We start from the raw sequence: 16,631 nt of genomic DNA, 5'->3' as shown, positions 1-16,631 counted from the left end.
GTGTATACATGATGTAATTATTGCGTTAAACAACATTTGGATTTTAAATTGATCATATTGCTCGTTGTTTTATTTATAAATTAAGTAATATTTTATGATATAGGTGCCAATTGGTTAATTCAACTGCATAATTTGTGAATTTGTGTAATAACCGTACCAGAATAGTTGTGAATATTTATTAATACTTAGAACAAGAAAATTAATCTGTGAGCTATTAAATTAATGCAAGGTTGAAGCTTTTAAAAGTAAATATTGCATGTCATTTTTCCAACTCAATGAACGAAGTGGGTAATAGTTTCTAAAAATCTTCTTTCAGAGAAATTACATTTTCTGAACTATTTAAGTTTAAAATAAAAATGCACAGGCCTTAAACTAAAAATATTTTTTCGTGAAAATTTGCAAGGTTTTTTTAATTTTACATGCATAAATATAAATTAACTTTGTAATCTGTACCTTATATTGATTATTCAAATGGGCAACCTAAGTGTAATTTTTAATTAATAAAGCTATAATATACATATGTTTGATAACAGCTTCTGTCTTTTTCATTATAAACCAAGCCTGGGGCGACAGAAGAACGAAAGTACCAGTACCATCCATGCAATTATGGCAAGACACGTGAAGATAACCTAATTATTCCGTCGGCAGATGGCCTATCTGCGCGACCATGCTAACATTCTCTTTATTGCCATTATAACTTATCCAGTATAAGTTTTTCTGGCGGATTTGCGCAATCGGACATAATAAATCCGTTTTTATCTGTTGCTTTTTTGCAAGGAAACAAGAAGACTTGCCTTGCCATTATACCAGTTTTTATTATACTTAGCGGCAATTTTGTATCGGGGAAATTTTTTATTTCTAATAATAAAAATATCAATATTAGAGATCTGTTTAAGGAACTTTTTAAAATTATGCTAAAATTATCAAAAAAAAACCATTCCTTAAACTTTATGTATATACAGGGTGTTTTTTATATATTGCGACAAAATTCAGGAATAACGTTCAGCATAAATACGCAAGGCTTCTCGTGCGTATTTCTGCTGAACGTTACCCGAATCGTGTTATTCCTCTTCACTCCATGTTTACGCGTTTACACTAACGTCTAAGTGAAACCGGCAGCTTTAAAAAACTCACCGCTGAAAACGGACATCCCCGAACAGTTACTCCTCAAATTGAAGAACAGGTGCTCAATGAATTCGAGGAAGATCCCACCACAAGCACTAGGAAAATTGCTCAGACGGTACACATTAGTAACTTTAGTTTGGAATATTCTTAAAAGAAACCTTTTATACCCGTATCATATTCAGCGGGTGCAGGCACTTTTACCAGGTGATTTTCCGAAAATAACGGTTTATAGAAATCCAATTGATAATGTGGAGGAATTGCGTAATCGCAATATTTAATAAAATCAGATAATACCACGTTTTTTCTTATTTTTATAAGAAATGGTTTATCACCATGTCACCAAATGCCTGATAATACCTGAAGCAAAAAAAAATGCCTAAGATATGTATGTTAAAAATATTTTTTTAAAGATATAAAATTAACTTCTAAAGCCTGGAAAATTTTAATAAAAATTATCAATCGCTAAAAGACATAAAAAATTCCTACGAAATTCAGCTGAAGCCATTGAAAAACATCAAAATTAACTATCTATGACCCCATAGTTTACTTTACCCAAGATATAAGTTGATGTGCTTTAATTTTAGTTTTTGATTTTTTGAAATATTTTTTTAAATTAATAATAATTTTTTTTATGAGATCATTAATTTTATACTTTATAAATTCAACTATGAATTAATCTGAAAAAATTAAAAATTACGTCAAATGCATGAAAGACCTAAAAAACTACTCCACAAAATCTGGAAATCGCAATAACAAAATTTTAACTAAATACTTAAAAGAAACTTAAAACAAAATTAACAATTAGTTTAAAGGTAAACTGACAAGAAGTTACTTTTAATCCATAAAAAAAAATGAACACTAATGATCTTTTTCCCCCTATTTATTTAAAAGAAATATACATTTTAATCGAGTTTTCCTTATTATCTTTTTACATTTATAGCTATTTCCAAGAAATTTAAAAATTCTATAAATTCCACTCTAATATCACATAAACAAGTTGATAATGAATTAATATATATCATTACCTACCTTAAAGTAAAAACATAAACAGTTATTATGGGGTTACACGCTAATTAATCCACCTTATGATTATATATAAAAATTAAACAATTGTAAAAAAAAAATTAATAGCTAAAGAGGCGCGTCAGGCAGCCCATAATAGAAAACTCATTGTTTTAACAGAACACGTTATAAAAAAAAACGTTTTAAAAAAATCTATCAATGCATTAATTAAATGAATACGATTACGATTTTATATTTATATGCGTAGTTTTAAGCTGACTACATTGTTAACAATTCTAATTAACTAAATAAAAGGTGCCTAAAACTGGCTTAAAAGAAGACGAAAGAGTGAACACTAAATCTGCTGTGGTACATAGACCTTAATATATAGTGTAGGAAAATTCTTTTAAAAATCATAATAAGTTTTTTTTTGTTTTCAATAACATAAATTACAATAAAACTAGGTTTCACCCTTTAAGACCCTCTGGGCATAATTATGCACAGTTATTTCAAGTGTTACCCTTTAGTGGTATACGTTTAAACTAGTCTGTAATATTACTCTGGATAAATAAAATTTACAGTTTTCTCTAAAGTTTTATCGATTTGGGATACGATAGATGGAAGGAGTATCAGAATTTTCATTTATTTATTGGCAATAGCCGCCATGCACCAAATCAGCTGTGGTAAGTAAAAATAAGTGGTAAGTATAAATAATATTTTTTGCACAAATATTTAGCACAGGGATAGACAAATTTAGTTTCTAGAGTATTTTGATAAAAATATGTCTTTATAAGCATAAAAACATAATCTGTTTTTGTTTGTGCATAATTATGCACACCCGATCTCGACGTTATATTTTTTATACTTATTCGATTTATATACATTTTTGGCTTAAGAATAATAAAATAATTGTTTTTATATCTTATTAGTGTTTATTTTATTTTGACGTTATTAGATACAGGGTGTATTTTTTTAGGGAAAATGTACGACCCAGAAAATGAAAATGATGCTGCAGTTTTATTGCAATTTTTGAAATCAACCTCCGACATTGAACTTAGTGAGGAGGAATGGAAGTGTAATAATTTATATAAATTTGAAGAATCTCAACCCAGTGCGCAAAATATCGTTCGCCTTGGTGCTGACAAAGAAGGGCCCACTACAGTGGAAATACCGGAGTTGCACTGGGATGACGAGGATGACTTGTCCCTGTCAATTTTTGCTCATCCCCCTACATCACAACAGTACGAATTCAGCAAAATTGTCACGTCGAAAGAATCTATAAAATGGATTAAAGATGATTTTTTGCCCCCCGACTTTGTATGGAAAGGAGAAACGGATATCAATACGTCTGCTGAGTCTGAGGTTCAAGATCCATTACAATACTTGGGTAAATATATAGACGATGCTCAATTTCAAGAAATGGCTGAATTTACCAACATGTACGCTTTTTAAAATGATAAAACTAGATTCAAAACTACAATTTCAGATGAAATAAAAAGCTTGTTTGGTCTACACATTATAGCAGGGTGCTTGAAGTTTCCGCAAATACGTTTATATTGGAATAAAACTTTGCGTATCAACATTTTTGGGGAAACTATGTCAAGAGATTTTTTTTTCAACTTCGTTATAACTTGCATTGTGTAAACAACTTAAACATTTTCAAAGATTCAACAGATACATTTTATAAGGTAAGAGCTTTATATGAAGGTGTTCGAAAACGATGTCTGGAATTCAAATTGGAAGAGAATCTTTGCATCGACGAGCAGATTATTTCCTTCAGAGGACATTTTTCTGTTGTTCAATACATAAAAAACAAACCTACACCCTGGGGAATAAAATCGTTTGTTCTATGTGGAAAATCGGGAATGGCCTATGACTTTATTTTATACCAAGGCGGGTCTACAGGATTGAGTGCCGATTTAATGAAAAGGTTTGGATTTGGTGCCACAATAGTACTTCAATTTTCCGAAAGAATAACAAATGAAGGGTACAAACTATACTTTGACAACTATTTTTCTTCCTATGCTGCCCTTCAAGTTCTCAAGTCAAAAAAAATATCAGCGGCGGGAACCGTTAGAGTCAATCGATTTAGCAACCCACCGTTGAGCAGCGACAAAGATATGAAAAGGCAAGGAAGAGGCACTTACGAACAACTAAAGAGTAAGGATAATGATATTGTTTTGGTAAAATGGATGGACAATCGCAGTGTAGTTTTGGCTTCAAATTTTGTCGCCATTGGGAATGAAGATACTGTTGTTAGATGGAATAAGAATAAAAAATGCTATATAGATGTACCAAGACCAGAAATCGTAAAACTTTATAATCATTCTATGGGTGGTGTTGATCTTCTGGATCAGATAATAAGTTTGTATAGAATTTATATTCGTTCAAGAAAATGGACTCTAAGAATGATTTTTCATGCAGTGGATTTTCCTGCAGTAAATAGTTGGGTTAAATATCGACAAGATTATAAGATCCTCAATATTCCAATAAAAGAACAATTATCACTTTTCGAATTCAAAATGCGGCTTGGTGAAAGTTTAATCAAGGCAAATAAGACAGTTCAAGGTAATAAAAGAGGTAGACCTAGTGGCAACGAGACACCACCAATACCGCGAAAAAAACAAAGATTAGGACATGAAGAAACCAAAACTATTCCTGCAACTCGGTATGATAGGGTTGATCATATGCCTTAACTTGATGGAGCCAAAGAAGGAAAACGATGCAAGTACTCAAATTGCAATAAGAAGACTCGTTTTTTTGAGAAAAATGTAATGCACATTTGTATAAAAAAAGAAAGAAACTGTTTTTTATTGTATCATAGAAAGTAATTTTGTTTTGTTATACCATGCTTATACCACATGTATTCCATTCTAATGTCAAATTTTTCTTTACACATTTTTTTTAAATAAAAATGTATAATTTCATCAATAAATATGTTTGCAAGTATGCGAATATCTATTTATTTACTTTGCAAAGGTATTATTACATTGTGGTACAAGCCCCCTGTGCACAATTATGCACACACTTTTTTTTGTTAAAATGATTAAAAAAAATATATATTGTATATATATTATCACTTTTGAGCTCCCTTTAAGCATTAATTTCTATCAAAAAATTTGTTTGCTCTATTAAAAAAAAATCAGGTTTGAAGGGGTTAGATGCAAATATAATGTAAGTTACTTAATTAAGGTCCAATAAGTTTCAAAATAAATTTCAATTGAACATTATGCATAAATAGCAACTATACAAAATAGTGAGAAAGTACGCGATAAAATCTATTTATAAAAAACTATTTATGGTTTGTAAGAAAACGAAAAATAAAAATGTAAGAGATAGAACAAGAACGTTATAAATAAAAGGACATGTACTTTCAACAGTGTTGGAGAGCAATTTCCAAAGAAGATCCGAATAACCTAATCTTTAGCATGGAAAGATGTTACAGAACCAACATCAATGCACGAGGGAGTCACATTCCATATAATTTTTTTTTTGTAAATTTTTAATTACAATTTTTTTTGGGTTACATATATCGTAAATAAATGTCAATTTTTCTCAAGCAAAATAGTATTTAGATATCACGTCATAATATATTTGTTATTGGGGTATCTCGACTTATAATGGAATAATTTTAATATAAAAAATTATCTACTTTTTCTATACTTGTAATTAAAATAATTAAATATCCCTAGATTTTGAGAAAGTGTGTATATATCGCCACATGAAATACAAGAATCTTTTTAAAATTGTTAATTTTAAAAAGCGCATAAAATAATGCATCACTTAACTGAAGCGAATTTCTATTTGTTTAATAAATAGAGAAAAAACATGAACCAGATAATTATTGATTTTTTTTTTAATAACTTAATTTCTACACTAACGATGGGCGATATTTACTGGCAGCAAAAATTAAACAGCTAAAAAATTTTAAAAGTTTTATGGGTACAAAGGTCACAGTTTTGCAAAACTAAAAAAAAAAACAATTAAAAATAGCAAATCGTATATCTCAGAAATTACTTTCAGGCAGTATTCTTACTAGGTCCTGTCTGGTATAAAGCTGGGGTAAGCATGCTCAATTGGGTTTAGATCGAAAAAAAGAGGTCGTAGCCGAAGATTCGAAATGCTCAAATTTTAATGAGTATTTAGAACTTCTAGAGTGCGATGCGGGTGTGCATTATCATCCAAAAAAATTAAATTTTTCCCGACTGCTTGCCGTATCAGTTCGACGATATCCCTTATAATGTCAGAAGCATTCTTGTCATAATGTTTTGGCATATATAGAGAGGTGTACGACGTCCCAGAGCAATTTCTCCCCACACCCTAACAGTATTATGCCATCTTTAAAGGGATGCACTTCTTGGACAAAGCTGCGATGTCAAGGGATTTGCTAACTTCTCCAGGCTCTTGAGTAGTGACTCAAAGCAAAACTAGACAAAGATTCGTCAGTAAAAGGGACCAAATTCCATTCTTCAGCCCAATTTACTCTTTCTTGTGCCTATTCCAAACACTGTGCTTTAAATTGGGACTCCTATGTGATGTTCAAGCTGACATCATAACTGTTTTGCAGAGACAATTGGGTTTCTTCTTATACTGAAGGTTATGTAACGAGCTTGTTGCTATGTAGTGCACCTTCTACGACCATGCCAACACCTCCTCGAGGCTGTTTCTGTTTCTCTAACTCTGTTCTGAACTCAATAGCAACATCAACTTCTCGTAAACTCGCTTGAATTATTTCAACTGCTCTGTTGGCTTTGGCGGGTGTTAAATTTCTTAATGGCATGGCAAAAAAATCAACTCTTAATTTACGACGGCACTTGACTAAAATAAGCGAATTCTGAAACTGATGTCAAAGTCAACTAAATTTAATCTAGCAAAAGAGAGTGTTTATTTGATGTTCGGATAGTAATAGAATCTAAAAAATTCTTTAAAGATTTGGACCACAGTCCAACCGGCAATATGGCAATAGCCACAATAATTTTACAAATAAAAATATACTTACATCCTCTAATTTTTTCCGTCAATGTATATACAGGTTGGGGAATCATTAGGCATAGACAGGTAAACAAAGGCGAAATATGTTTTTCTGTTCTTATTTCCGACTTCTTCAATTCCGAGACCAATACTAAACATCGGAAGGATTGTGTTTGCCAGATTCCAGGATTTATCCGAAAATAGAGAGGAACACTGACTTGACTGTCGTTTAATTGTTTCTAAGGTAAAAACTGACTAAACAATTAAAATTGAATGAAATGTCACGAAGTGCATCCTTTTTAAAACCCGATGGAACAGTTTCGAAATATTTAGAATTATCTTCATTGTTTTTGCCGAAAGAGACCAATAATTTTAGAAGAATACTGACAGTCAAAGCAAGCAAGTATACAAATTCTAGAAAATTAAAACTACAGGGACTTACAATAATACAGGGTGTGCCAACAAGGTGTACGGCTAAGATAGCGCCTTAACTATACGAGATAGAACAAAAAGTTCTACAGCAAAGTTTAGTAGGGTTTACAAAAACCTACGAACTAAAAATATTTTTATGTATACTGGGTGTGTCACAAAAAAGTTACTATAAAATATTTTTTTTTTTTTAATAATACGCCCTGTATATTATAGTACTAGAATATGAGGCAAAAAGAGTACTTTACTTTGGTATAACGTTTTTAAAATTTCCGTTCGGCATTGCAACGTAATTAATTTTTTTATGTTATTTTTTGCCTTTTAGAGGGTTCGTTTAAAAAATCATAATTAACTTAAAATTTATTCTGAGCCTATGAAAGTTGTACCACAGTTAGTCACTACCTCCTCTAGGCTGACTATGATAATTTGTAATTTTTTAATACAGGGTGTTTTTAAAGAACTTTCAAACTTGCTGAAATTAAATACACACCCTGTATACTTTTATCTAATTAGGTTTGTCCCTTAAATACCTTCATTTTTTATTAACCTAAATTGGGGCCAAACTGGGGCTCTCGAACAAGATGAACTACTTAAAAACTAAGCACTATAGATAAAAATAATAAACCAAACGTAAGTAGAACCCTAAATAAACCCTACGAATCAACTTTAACTACAGAATACTAATAAAATAGTACAAAAACCAGGAGAATAATAATTAACGTATTTATTCGGGGGAGAATTTCTGCCTGGTTTCTTCTCCAAATAGAGGGAGACACAATTGTTAAATTGTGCCACTGGAGAGTACTAGTGGACTGTACTTGTTTATTTTGTATGTTTATCGAAGGGCCACAGCTTATATGGCGCTGAACCTATTAACTTATTAAAAAAACAAAACTTTTACAATACAAAATAATTTGCTCATTTATTAGAGAATTGTTTTTGCTGTCCTTTTGTATACTTAATTTTACCTTATATACACTCACTTTGCTTTTTAGCAGGTAACTTCACTCACTTTTTACTAACTACTAACAATTGTGCTTATACTCCAGTTACAATGGGTTAATTACTTTAACCTATTGTAATTAGAGTTTAATTAATTGATTAATCTTTTATCAACAAGGGCTGTGAAAACGGGCTTAAAACCTAACAGTTGCATGGCAATTTATGGGTTATATTTATTTTCTTTAAAAGTTTGAAACGTTTAAAAGTAACCACTTTAAATTGATTATTTTCTGACCTTCTAGGGATCGATGATATCCTTAAAATTATGAACATGGGCCAATTAAAAAACCTCGCTGACAGTAAAGGGTGTTGTTGGGTTATTTCCCAACAACTGTTTTTCAGAAAATCAGAGTTTTGGAATATTTGTACCCATGTTTTTTCCAAATACTGATAACACTTTTATGGTCCATACACAGTTCAATATATCAAATATTTAAATACTTATTTACTTAAAAAATGACTTACGTCCTGGACAATAATTTCGTTAATACCCAAATTTTTAAAAGTGCTTCTAAAACTGTTGTTAGATGGATAATAATTATTATTATTACTATTAAATTTATGGTTAATTTTGCCTTTTTCTTGTTTACTTATAAGTGTGTTAATTTTTTCAATAAAAAGCTGAATGTATTTCGGGCTTGCATGCAAAGCTGATTTTTTTCATTTAATAAAATTCTTTAAAATCAGAATGTTTTATTTGCTATAAATTTACAGCTTTTCCTAACGAAATTTATAAAAAAAAGTTTTCACTTACAATCATTTTCATGGGTCCTCAGTTTCTTTGCATGAGTATTAGCTTCTTCATTCTGAAAATCAAAGCAACATTAGAATCGAACATAATTAATATTTTTCATTATTAAATAAGCTCAAAAAAAATCCTAAAAATGTATAAACCAACGTATTTTAAAATGAACAGGAAAACCTCTTTGCCCATTTAAGCACAACGCTAACTAACCCGATATAACGATCTTCGCGGACCTACCAACAATACCCCTTTTATTTATTGATCATGACCACCTAACCATACTTCTTCTTTTTTGGGTCAGCAGTCTTTCTGCCCGGCACGAGCTGTAACAAAATCCAAAAACAATTGCGCTTCGAAATGAGCGGCAAAACAAAAGATTCCTCACGACAGACCCGTTGTTCTTAAATGGCCGGCAGCTGTGAAATACAATGGCTCTGGAGTGAGCCGAGTAACGTAAGAATGAGAGTTGTGTCAGCTAGAAAATTGTCCTATTTTAATTTACGGAAATAATTAATTGGCTCGATTACCCAGTAGTTGATTCGAAATTTGTGGTATAATTGAATCATGAGTTTCCAGAGCGAGTTGACTTATGTGAGTCAGGTTGTCTGAATTATCCGAATTCTGAGGATACTAATATGATTAAAGTAGATGTTGTTGAACATCGAAAAACTGAAAACAAGTAGTGTGCAGATTTAAATGTTTAATCATCAAAAGAAAGTGCCTGTGAAACGTTTTTAAGCAAGAAGAATTATTCTTTTTAAAATCAGCAATAGTAGAAAATCATTGCAATATTTTACGTGATTACGTATGAAAACAATCATTTGTTAAGATGATTGACAAAGGAAATACCAGGAAAAAATTACATCAAATCAAATCAAAATGGTTTATTTGTCAAAATTTACAGTTTTATAGGCCAATAAAAATTACAAAGAAAAAAAATTACATTGACAAATAGGACTATTCTCTCGATTATAAAACCGTTTTCCCTAGTAAGCACAAGCAAAGAAAGGATGAAAAAGCCCTTTACAATTTACAAAAATAGAAATAACGTTTTTATATAGGAATGCAAAGTAAGATATACAATTAACCTAAGATTTTAATGAATGCCAAGTTACTGACATTTAAATAAATGGTTTACGGAATAAAATAGATAGAGAAAAAAATAATCAAATACCGAGATTGGCTTAGGAACAAAAGCGAAAAAGACATGAAGGGATTTATTGGGGTCCATTTTTAAATGGCCTTAGGAGGCCTTCGCCATGGCGTCGGCGGCAGCTGTTTGACTGATGGAGACTTTGATCACGATGCCGTAAATTGCTTAAGGTCAGTTTGGTATTTGCACGAATTGTACAACGGTTCTAATATATCGGCAAGGTGCCAGGTTATTTGTTTCTGGGTATAGTTTACACAACGTTTGTACTTGTTAAAAAACTATATATTTCTTTTGTAAACTGTTTTAAATTTGTCTATTTACTACTGATATTGTTTGTTAATTGACATTTTTATTAAAAAAAAAAAATACATAAGCACAAGATGTGGCAATTTCGGTTTACATTGGCACTACGATATTTAGGCTTATGGAAAGAAAATTATTTAGGCGCATTTTGTAATTCGATTTTAAACCATTTTCGAATTGATCAATAAGAGAAAAAAAAGAGTCAAGAAAAGCAAAAATGGGCAATTTTTCCAAACATACAATAGATATTTTTAACCCAATGACAACCAGCAGTTTTATGTGCGTAAGCATTCATCATCATCATTATCATCTAACAGCCTGTCTGGCCCATTGTAATAATAATAATAATAATAATAATAATAATAATAATAATAATACTAATAATAATAATAATACTAATAATAATAATAATAATAATAATAATAATAATAATAATAATAATAATAATAATAATAATAATAATAATAATAATAATAATAATATTAATAATAATAATAATAATAATAATAATAAACTCGTCGTATAAATGATGTTCTCCTACCTATTCCTACGTCTTCCTTTACCAAAAACTCTTTAATTTACATAAGTAAAAAAATTTACAATCATGTTCCTCTATGTGTTAGACATATACCGGATGTTAAGAAATTTAAAAGAGAATTAAAGACGCTTTTATTGGCTAAGGCATATTATAACCTGGATGCCTTTTTTAATGATAGGTTTTAACCTTGGACATGTTGGAAAGTTTTGTCTGACAGGCCATGGAACAATAATTTAACAGATGTTAATATATTGGCAAATTCCTTTATTTAAGATCTAGAAAATAGTTTAAATATAATGTGTCCAAAGATAAAAATATCTGTTTGTCTAAAATATAAAAATTAAAAATGTATAACTTAGGATATCTTAGAGTTAATGGAAGATAGGGACAAGTTATATGTAAGGGCAATTCATTAGGGCACTCCAGATCTATGGGATAGCTATAAGAGTATTAAAAATCAAATAGTTAATAAAATAAGAATAGAAAAAGATAAATATTTTCGAAAAGTTATCGATAATGATAGAAATAATTCAGTAGAGCTTTGGAAAATCTAAATCACTTCTACCGGGTAAAAATTCCATTTTACCAAATGAGGTTGTATTTAAGGGGCAGACATTTACTAATGAGTTTGATATAGCAGATGAATTTTATTAATAGTATAGATCAAATTATAGATATTTTACCCAAATTTTCAGGGTTATATAAGCCATACCTTTAAATAATTACTTTAACTACACTAATGACAATAAGCATTTGGTCTGACTTTTAAGGCCTTTATAGTTGAGATCTTTGCAAGCAAAGTTCGTAAGCGGTGCACCCCAATAAAAGAAACTGAAGGGAGAAAAATCTAGAGACCGGTCTGGCCACCCTTTTATAACGTTAAAATATGTATGTGCTAAATTTTCGTAAAACTAATGCTTAATTCGTTAACCATTTAATCCCTTAAGCTTATATAAATTTGTAAAAACCAAAAAAAAATCTCTTTAACACGCTAGTTAGAAAGAGGTTTTAATAAACAGTTATCGCCTGTCTCCACACCTCTCTGTTGAATTATATCGACTTACACTTGGGGCGATCATTGCGTGTCACGGAAACCGCTAAACCGGCCTATTGTCAATCCAGACACGAATTTTGATTGCGATATATTAGCTAGAAAACATTATAATAACGATGGCCATTCGATAGCCGGCTAAGTGGTATGCCTTGTGTGCCGATTTCCATGTTAAAAGGCCATAAAAAGTTGGAGGCATCTAGTCTGGTGGGACGCCATCGAGCGAGCGATTCTTTTAATTTCTGTTGCATTTTACATTTGTATGGGGCTATTAGTCGGGTAATCTGGTGTTCTGGGATCGCGACGAACGCGCCTAGGTAGGTTAAAAATGTCGATCACTTCGACGGCTCCAATAGGGAGCTCTCAGGGTCCCTAAAGGCCTTGAACCATTTTAATTGGAATTCTAAATGATTTAATTAAGGGAAGTCGTTTTGCTGTTGTGCTGAAATGGCTAGTTACTGGTTATAGATTAATTCCATTTACGATTTTTTTCTTGTTATTTATGTTAATTAAGGCTACTGTGCGGTCTGCCTTTTTATAAATTTATATATTTTTTATTTTTGCTTAAAAATCGTTTTAAAATTATTTAAAAAAACATTGCTAAAATATCGGTACTTTGACGATAAAGCTTTAAGCAAGTTAATTATTATTAAAAAATAATTAGATTTACCAAAATTACAAAACATTGTTTGATGAATTTTATATTAATCCTTAAAGGTTTCTTAATAAATCAAGACCTAAAGAATTGTCTTTAAAAATTAATTAAAAAATAAGTTTGATGATAGCCGCCCAAAGATATCGTTTAACTGATTTTTTACATACCTTATAACAATTGTTTTAGTTGATAATAAATTGAAATAGTTGGTGACCAAACTGCTACAGTATATTCTAATTTTGGGCATACATATAAAAAATGTAATATACTACATCTAGAATTCTAAAATCTCTTGAATAAGATTCTTTGTAGACTATATTTTCAATGCGCAATTTAAAGGAAAGTCTTGGCCTAATCAATATATCCAGGACTTTAAGCGAATCAGCTTTACCTTACAGGGATTTTTAAATATTAAAGGTATTAATTTTAGATATTTAATAGAGCACTATTTATGCACCAAATTAAGACTAGACTATAATTTAATGCAATCATTATCATTTTTATTTTTGTATGAAAGTGAAAAATGATACTGACGATTTAATACCATCCGCATAAGCTAAAAAATCACAATCAAGTTGGACACTAATATTATTAACAAAATAATTAAAGATCAGTTGGCCAAACACTAAGAAACTAGTATGTCATTCAACTGTTTAAAGGCATTTAAAAAATCTAAGTATAAAACATTAACCTAAGCGCCACTATCAAATGCTCGTAAAAAACTGTATCATTTTTTAACTGTCGACCTATTCTTAAAAGTCATGTTGCTGGGAAATAACACATTTTTTTAAACTAAAAAACACTTTTGTGGATTAAAAGCTTGCAAACTATTAAGCATAATAGAACTCGTCTGTACTTTATTATCGCCAATTAAGTCTAAAATAAAATGATATTTTTCTTTGTAATCGTGCAATTTACGTGATAAAATATCATTGTTTGAAGAAGATCCGCACAGGTGTATAAAAATAAAACAGCGATTTAGACAAGATATAAAAGTTTTATTTTATTTTTATTTCGGAAATCCAGTCTGAGATACGATAAATACTGATAATAAAATTATGTTCTTTTCTGCCTTACTGAAAAAAAATATGTAATTTTAAAAATATGCAAATTCTGAAAAAGTGACTTAATCATTGTTTTTATAGATTTTGGCTGTTGATGAGTTCAACTAGATGAATATTAATGTTGAGAAATGGGTTTATTGTTTTTTTGTCAAAATTTACTGTTTGATTTTTAATTTTTGGACTAACAATTTTTTTTTATATTATTTATGTCTTGTGCAAATTAGTTAATGTTGATAAGTTCAACTATAATAGATTAGATGAATATTAATGAATATAGATGAATATTAATATGAATGATAAGATGATATAATGATGAATAAAGAGAAATATTAATATAATATGAATTATAGATGAATATTAATGTTGAGAAATGGGTTTAATGTTCTTTTTTTTGTCAAAATTTAGTGTTTGCCTTCTAATCTTTGGGCTAACAAATCTTTTTTTATATAATTTATGTCTGGTGCAAATTAATTAATTAAATTATTTTTAGCATATTATATATACCATTATTGTATGTTCACTATACGTAAGAAGAGCAAAGAATTTGTAATGATTTTTCACTTATTGATAGAAGACAATAATTATTTATACAAATTGATTAACATTTTTTAATCAATTATCAGACAAAAAAGGACAAGAATTTTGGAGAATAGCAGATAAACTATTCTTAACTAAAGGAAAATCAAAACGATCTACCTACTAACATATTAAATCCAACAGATATTGGGAATTTTTTAATACTGTTTCCACCCTACCTGATACTGCAAGTAAAGAATGTATTGAATTTTATCAAAATAATACCATAAATAATATAAAACTTAATTTCCAGCTTTTGGACCAAGACAATATGATTAAAATAATCTCGACTTTTAAATCAAATGCAACGGGAATCGATGGTATTTCTATAAAAGATATAAAATTGTGTTTGCCTTTTTGCTTAAGTCCCTTATTGCATATTATTAACGAATGTATTCTTCAACAAAAATCTCGAAATGTGTGGAAAAGGGCAATTATTAAACCCATTCCAAAAAATTCAAATCCAAAAGAGCATAAAGATCTCATACCAATTAGTATTCTACCAGCATCATCTAAAATTCTGGAAAAATATATTTTCAATGAAATTTCAAATTTTGTTGATATTCATAAAATTATCCCCGATTTTCAATCCGGTTTCATGAAAAACTTTAGCACGTCTACAAATTTGATGGGTATTTTAAATTATATTAGGGTAAATGAGGAGAATGGTCAGCCAACATGTATGGCCTTATTGCACTTTAGTAGGGCTTTTGACACCATTAAGCATGATATGTTATTAGTGAAATTAAAATATATTGGTATTTCAGAGAGTATTTTATGGTGGTTCGGCAGTCTGAAAAGCATTACTCAAAATTTACACCTTTTAAGGGAGTTCCTCAAAGCTCTACAGTATCGCCGTTACTGTTCTCTATTTATCGGCAAAATCTATCGGTAAAACAAAAGTAATTATTGTGCGATAGTCTTATTTTGTCATTGTTTATGGTGCCGTAGTCTATGGAAATTCTTTATCTTCACAAAATAAAAAAATTTTACAAAAAGTCCAAAATTCCTGTATGAGATTCTCTTATAGTATCCCCTACAAAAACCAGATATCGCCTTATCTCAATAACAATAAAATATTAAATATGAACAATAGAAGAAAGCTACATATGTATAATTTTGTATATCGCATAGTAAATAATAATAAACCATTTAATTTAAGAAGTCAGTTTCAAGAATTTGAACATGCGCATGCTACACGAAATAACAACGTTTTTGTCGTACTATTGCATAAAAGTGCAGCATTTCAACGTTCCTTTAAGTATGTGGCTGTTCAAATGTGGAATGGCTTAAACAATGACATTAAGCAAATGCCCTTGGGAGCTTTCTCTGGTCAAATAAAATCTAAACTACTTATGGAGCAAAGAATTGGCAATTAATTCAAGTAGTGTGATATATAAAATGTAATAATGTGTATAATAACATAATACAAGAAATAGTAACATGTAACATAAGATATACATGTGTATATAATATGCTAATTTCCAGTGAAATGTTCCGAGCTATATTTTAAAATTCCGTTTTTAGTTTCATTTATTCTTTTTCCGTAACATACATACGTATATTTTTTGATAGCCTAGACCGATGCATGCATCTTGGGGTAATTTTTTGGAGTCTTTTTTGTCTCGTCTGTCCTCTCTTCTTGCGCCCGTCCGTTGTCGCACTGCCGCTGCCTGTCTTAAATACAGGGAGACTACATTAAATACTGTACAAATTTATCGATTTTTTAGTTAAAATTGAAAAATGTAGTAGTTTAAAATTGATAAAAGTAGTTGGAGTATTGAATAACTTGGATTAAAATACTAGGATTCAAAAATTAACTGAAACACTTGCCTAGTTTGACCTAAAATCCTTAATTAAATCCTTATGTTTATTTTAGGTCTTAAACTATTCAGCATGCATTTTTGTAATTTTTATAGCAAAATAATAATAAGTGGAGTAAGAAAGGCGATGAACCATCTAGCTGATACTTCACTCAATACCAAATAATATTAAGTAAGTACTAGAGGTAGAAAAA

At 30.0% G+C, this 16,631-nt stretch overlaps 1 long non-coding RNA gene across 1 annotated transcript in view; it reads right to left on the bottom strand.

Annotated features, from left to right (window-relative positions):
- LOC126735951 (uncharacterized) overlaps window positions 1–16,631 on the bottom strand; it is a 327,730-nt gene that overhangs the window by 46,342 nt on the left and 264,757 nt on the right. Inside the window, exon 4 of the long non-coding RNA XR_007660560.1 lies at window positions 9,284–9,335. This is a non-coding gene — a long non-coding RNA (uncharacterized LOC126735951). The remainder of the gene's footprint in view (window positions 1–9,283; window positions 9,336–16,631) is intronic.

Source organism: Anthonomus grandis, chromosome 1 (assembly GCF_022605725.1).
Source record: "Anthonomus grandis grandis chromosome 1, icAntGran1.3, whole genome shotgun sequence".
Lineage (NCBI taxonomy): Eukaryota > Metazoa > Arthropoda > Insecta > Coleoptera > Curculionidae > Anthonomus > Anthonomus grandis.
This window is presented reverse-complemented; position numbering and strand designations above follow the sequence as displayed.